The sequence below is a fragment of the Lathyrus oleraceus genome, chromosome 1 (genome assembly GCF_024323335.1).
Source record: "Lathyrus oleraceus cultivar Zhongwan6 chromosome 1, CAAS_Psat_ZW6_1.0, whole genome shotgun sequence".
Taxonomy (NCBI): Eukaryota; Viridiplantae; Streptophyta; class Magnoliopsida; order Fabales; family Fabaceae; genus Lathyrus; species Lathyrus oleraceus.
The window spans coordinates 415,292,578-415,299,301 of NC_066579.1; the positions used below are offsets into that span (position 1 = coordinate 415,292,578).

General features: G+C 38.6%; 1 non-coding gene across 1 annotated transcript; it reads left to right on the top strand.

Moving 5' to 3' along the window:
* Positions 1–2,220: 2,220 nt before the first annotated feature.
* On the top strand, positions 2,221–2,327 carry LOC127116225 (small nucleolar RNA R71). The gene has a single exon (XR_007801196.1). It is a non-coding gene; the product is annotated as a small nucleolar RNA R71 (small nucleolar RNA).
* Positions 2,328–6,724: the final 4,397 nt, after the last annotated feature.

The following is a 6,724-nucleotide window of genomic DNA, read 5'->3' on the forward strand; positions in this document are numbered from 1 at the left end:
TGCACGACTGTGATGCCTCCCTTTTTAGGTACTACATGCACAGGGCTCACCCACTTTCTATCCGAGATCTGGTAGATTATACCTGCCTCAAGCAACTTAAGAACTTCCTTCTTAACAACATCACTCATTATAGGGTTTATTCTTCTCTGATGCTCCCTAGAGGGTTTTGAATCTTCTTCAAGTGAGATCCGATGCATGCATACGGATGGGCTTATACCTTTCAGGTCAGAGATATTATATCCTAAGGCTGAGGGATATCTTCGTAAAACGTCTAAAAGTTGGTTCGTTTCCTCTTAGCTCAAGGTAGCACTGACTATAACTGGACGGTTCATCTTTTCATCGAGGAACTCATATCTCAGGTTCTTAGGCAGTTCCTTAAGTTCTAAGGTTGGTCTCTTAGAGCATGGCATAGGATCTGGAGTAAGGGATAAACATTCGTAAAGGTTATCATCGATGTAAGGTTCTTTAAAGTCATCATCTTCCTTTATGGGGGTTGATGGTAACTTGATTGTTTTTATAATTTATTTTTGTTCTAATTCTCTAACACATTCATCAATGATATCTAAGGCATAACATGTGTCTCCCATCACAGGTGCCATAAGAAATTTCGAAAGTATAAATTCTATTTTCTCGTCGCCTACCTCAAATGTCAACTTTCCTTTCTTGACATCTATTATGGCTCCTGCAGTTGATAAGAATGGTCTACCTAGAAGAATTGGTATATCATTATCTTCTTTGATGTCCATGACGACAAAATCAGTAGGGATAAATAACTGACCTATCCTAACAAGAACATCTTCCAAAATGCCTATCGGATATTTGACAGATCTATCGGCTAACTGAAGTGACATCTTAGTGGGTTGTAATTCTCTTAAATTTAATCTCTCACAAACTGCTAGAGGCATTAAGCTCACACTAGCTCCTAAGTCTAGAAAAGCTTTTTCGATGACATGATTACCCAAAAGGCAAGGAATGGAGAAATTTCCAGGATCTTTATCTTTCTTTGCTAATTTGTCCTCAGAAATTGCATTACATTCCAAAGGCTTCGGATCGTCAAGTCTACGTTTGTTGGTAAGGATGTCTTTCAGAAACTTTGCATAAGAAGGTATTTTGGTGATGGCTTCTGTGAAAGGGATTTCTACATGAAGTTTTTCTATAACTTTAATAAATTTTTGATACTGTTTATTGGTCTGGGTTTGTTTGAGTCTTTGCGGATATGGTATAGGTGGTTTATATGGCGGGGGTGGTACGTAAATTTTATCTTTAGGTTCTTCTCCTTTATCTATACCTTCCTGGTTTTCAGATTCCTCTGGTTCCTTTACTTCGTCCGGGGGTTTGATACATTCCTTAGAAGTTTCGGGTTCACTTAATCTTGGGTTTGGTGGCTCATCATAAGCGTTCCCACTTCGTAGGGTAATGGCATTGGCTTGTCCTCTCGGATTTTGTTGAGGTTGTCCAGAGAATTGTCCTCCAGGTGTAGTCTGAGGGGCTTGGTTTAAAGCTACCTGAGAGATTTGGGTTTCAAGCATCTTGGTATGAGTAACTATTTGGTCAACCCTGGTTCCTAACTGAGTAATCAATTCGTTAACATGAATGTTTTGGTTCATGAACTCCTTGTTTTGTTGGGTTTGAGCGGTGATAAAATTTTCCATAATTTTCTCAAGGCTCGGCTTTGGTGGTACAGGTTGCATAGGTTGATTTGATATAGGGGCTTGATAACTAGGTCTCGGAGGTGCATTATTTTGAATAGGGTTATTGTTTTTATAGGAGAAGTTAGGGTGATTCCTCCATCCAGGGTTATAGGTATTCGAATACGGGTTCCCTTGGGTGTAGTTTACTTGCTCGGAGTGGGTTTCGTTCAATAGACTGCATTCTGCGGATTGGTGTCCTTGGGTTCCACATATCTCACAATCCGACGAAACTGCGGCTACAGTATTCGGGTTTATGCACATATGCTCGACCTTAAGGGCTAATGCGTCCATTTTAGCTTGCATCATGTCTATAGAGCTTAGTTCATGCACTCCTCCTTGGGCTTCCTTCTTCTCAACTGTCGCTCGTTCGACTCCCCATGATTGATGGTTTTGAACCATGTCTTCGATGAGGGCACTAGCTTCAGGGTAAGGTTTGTTCATCAGAGCGCCGCCTGCGGCAGCGTCGATGGTCATCTTTGTGTTATAATGAAGTCCATTATAGAAGGTTTGAATGATTAACCAATTTTCTAAGTCATGATGTGGGCATGCTCGTAACAACTCTTTATATCTCTCCCAAGCTTCGAACAACGATTCTCCATGGTTTTGGGTAAATTTAGTTATATGGTTTCGAAGAACGGCGGTCTTATTCGGGGGAAAATATCTAGCAAGAAAAACTCTTCTAAGGTTATCCCAAGTCGTAATGGAATTGGGTGGAAGGGAATCTAACCATGATAGAGCTTTATCTCTGAGGGAGAAAGGAAATAATCTTAAACGTATTGCCTCAGGAGAAGCTCCATTGGTTTTAAAAGTATCTGCTAATTGAAGAAATATTTTTAAATGTTGGTTTGGGTTCTCGGTAGCGAGACCCGCGAATTGTCTTTGTTGCACTAGTTGCAACAGGGATTGTTTAAGTTCAAAATTATTGGCTGGTATGATTGGGTTTACTATACTAGAACTAGGTTCTTCATTAGATGGTTGAGCGAAGTCCTTAAGAGGTCTTTGGTTTTGATCTTCGGCCATAGCTCTCTTAATTCTATGAAAGAATAAACGTGCGCGAGCGTAATGTTCAGGTTCCGCCAGAGGGTTTACTAAACTTAAACTTCCGGTGCTGCGAGTTCTTCGCATCGACCGGCGGGAAATAACCTAAGTCTAAACGATATAACAACAGGAAAATGAAATTTGACGAAATTGGTCCCCGACAACGGCGCCAAAAACTTGATGCGTTGTAAATCTTGATGTTCGCAAGTGTACGAACGCGTCAGAGTAATATAAAAGATTATCGAACCACATAGACCAAGTGTCAATCTATCGTTATCTATTGTTATGGTGTTTATCAAAGGCAATTAAAATAGGTGTTTTTGTAGTGTGCAATTGAAAAGTAATGTTTTAAAATAAATTTAATTAATAAAGACAGGGTCGAATGTAATTCACATAATTAAATGATAATCCAAGTACTTGCTAATAGAACTACTTATGGGCAATGTTTCCTACTTTGAAAAGAACTTATTTAACAGGAACTGTCGCTTTCGCGTATTCAGAACCGAGTTGTACTCCCTAATCGAACCCTCTTATTGTCACTTATAAAAAGGCGCGCATTGCGTTAGAGTAGTAAACCTATTTTTAAGAAATATAGTATCTTGACTAAGTTGAAAAGTATTATAACCTGGATTTCTTAACCAAAAGAGGTTCTCACGAACCAGACTCTAAACTTATAAACGCGTCCGAAAATAGTTTCAAAATCTCTTTTCTTCTTGATGTTAAAAACTCCTAATGAACTAGACAAAGCGCTTTCGCTGTTTTTGAAATAGTTAAAAACGATTAAGTTTAAAAAGACGTTGGACGACTTTCGATCTTACCCAACGGAATTGAAGTGCGGGAAAACTTAATTTGAAAGTTAAAATAGCCCTTAAGTGTTTCTACGAACAATTGTACGGATTACTGGTTTAATTACGATCCTTACATTCTAGTCTTATAAATTTAGCTAGACATGGTAAAGTAAAAGTGCATTAAAATAAATAAAAGTAGTGCGAGTGCGGAAAGTAAATAATTTAAAGCGAGTGCGAGGAAATAAATAAAATAGTGCGAGTGCGGAAAGTAAATAATTTAAAGCGAGTGCGAGGAAATAAATAAAATAAAAGCGAGTGCGGGAAATAAATAAAGTAAAGGCGAGTGCGGGAAATAAATAAAATAAAAGCGAGTGCGGGAAATAAATAAAATAAAAGCGAGTGCGGGAAATAAATAAAATAAAGGCGAGTGCGGGAAATAAATAAAGTAAAGGCGAGTAATAAAAACCTGCTCCAATCGGAGGGTTGAGTAAATTGCAATACGGAAAAGAAAATGGCGGCAGGATTAACTTCCTTCCAAAGTGCTCCAAACTCGAATACAGACTCTATCACAGACTCAATTACACAATTGTGGTAACACTCCAATGCGAAGCGGTTACCACTTTATAAAACTGAATATATGCCTAAGTGAAACAAAGTTGCTTCTGATTTCGCCTTGTTCCAACGTTCGGATCTTTGTCTGCTCTAAGTTTGGGTGATTGTAAAACTGAATTCACGTTTCTATTTATAGGCAAATAAAAAAGGTGGAATTTACTTGGATGCCCTTCAACTTGGAAATAGAGGAAACCGTTTTCCTCTTGTGGCGCCCGCCACAAGCACAAAGTGGGGCGCCTTAGTGGAAGTGGTGGGAAAACGTGGGAGTTGATGGAAGTTTGAATTGGACACGTCATGGCTTGGACTGTGGCGCCCGCCATTGGGTAGGCCATAAGAGCAAAATGCTGATTTTTAGGGTTTTTGGCTCTTTTTCGCTCCTTTTCTCGACCGGGGCTCCTATTAAGGTAAAAACCTGAAAACAAAGGAAAACACAGTAATAACACAACAAAATGATAATAAAATAACTAGAATGCATGCGAAATCGGAGTCGAAAATACGTAAATTTTAGTTTGATCAATGGATTAGAATAAGGAGTTATTCACCCAACTAAAATATTCGAGAGTTGTATTAGAAACAATTGGAAGGAGTTCCTACCTAAATAACCTAGTTTTGTGTAATCCGCCTACGCGGACTTAAAACAAAGTAAAATATGGATCTCAACCCACTAGAAAATCTTCCAACGGGATTTTCCGAATCAAATGGTGAGGGTCATTTGTTTTGAGTAAAATAGTGGGAGCATATTTAATTAAAGGCCTAATTAAATATGTTATTGATACTTATATTTTCATTATTTTCATGTAGATTACCATGACAACAAACACCTCTAACAACATTTTGCAATCAATCCTTGACAAGGAAAACTTGTCTGGGACAAATTTTCTAGATTCGCACCGAAATCTGAGGATTATCCTCAAACATGATAGAAAGTTATATGTCTTGGAGAAACCTGTTCCTGAAGAGAAACCTCCTAGTTCTGCACCTAAGGCAGAAAGAGATGCTTATAAGAAGCGTGTTGATGATGCCAATGAAACTGCTTGTCTCATGCTAGCTACCATGAACTCAGAGTTACAAAAGCAACATGAGAACATGGCAGCGTTCGATATGATCGAACACCTGAAAATGCTCTATCAAGAGCAAGCAAGGCATGAAAGGTTTGAAGTTTCAAAAGCCCCTTTTCAAGGAAAGTTAGCTGAGGGAGCCCCTGTAGGTCCCCGTGTGCTCAAGATGATTGGGTATGTGGAAAACCTTGAGAGGTTGGGTTTTCCCCTCGGAAAGGAACTTGCGACTGATTTGATCTTGCAATCGTTGCCAGATAGATTCAGTCAATTTGTTCTAAATTTCAATATGAATGATATGGACAAATCTCTTCCTGAACTGCTAGCCATGTTAAGAACTGATGAGCAGAATCTGAAGTCAAAAGGGAAGTCCATTCTGATGATCGGAAATGGAAAGAGACAGAACAAAAGGCCCACCAAGCAGGGTGATAAAGGGAAAGGCAAGGAAGTTGCCAAACCCAAACCCATTGTTGTTGTTTTGAAGCCTAGTGGAGGCATAGCAAAAGAAGGCACCTGCTTCCATTGCGGTAAGACCGGACACTGGAAGAGAAACTGCCCAAAGTACCTGGAAGATAAGAAGAATGGAGTATATACTTCAACTTCAGGTATTTTTGTTATTGAAATTAATTTATCTACTTCTGCATCATGGGTATTAGATACTGGATGCGGTTCTCACATTTGTACCAATGTGCAGGGACTAAAAAGGAGTAGAGATTTGGCAAAAGCTGAAGTCGACCTACGAGTTGGCAATGGAGCAAAGGTTGCTGCTTTAGCCGTAGGAACTTATGTATTGACTTTACCTAGTGGTTTAATAATTCAGTTAGAGAACTGTTATTATGTACCTGCAATTAGCAGGAATATTATTTCCGTTTCTTGTTTGGACAAGTTTGGTTTTTCATTTATAATAAAGAACAATTGTTGCTCAATTTATTTGAATGATATATTCTATGCTACTGCACAAATGAACAATGGACTATATGTCCTTGATCTTGAAATGCCTATTTATAACATTAATACTAAAAGGATGAAACCTAATGAGTTAAATCCAACTTACCTTTGGCATTGTCGATTAGGCCACATAAATGAGAAACACATTTCCAAACTCCATAAAGATGGACTGTTGGACTCTTTTGATTATGAATCATATGAGACATGCAGATCTTGTTTAATTGGAAAGATGACAAAGTCTCCATTCACAGGAAAAGGTGAAAGAGCTAATGATCTTTTGGCCCTCATACATACTGATGTATGTGGACCACTGAACATACCAGCCAGAGGAGGTTTTTAGTACTTCATCACATTTACTGATGATTTCAGTAGATATGGTTATGTGTATTTAATGAAACACAAATCAGAGTCCTTTGAAAAGTTCAAGGAATTCAAGAATTAAGTACAAAACCAACTAGGTAAGAATATTAAAACTCTTCGATCAGATCGAGGTGGTGAGTATTTAAGCCTAGAGTTTGATGACCATCTGAAAGAGTGTGGGATCCTATCTCAACTTACTCCTCCTGGAACACCCTAATGGAATGGTGTATCT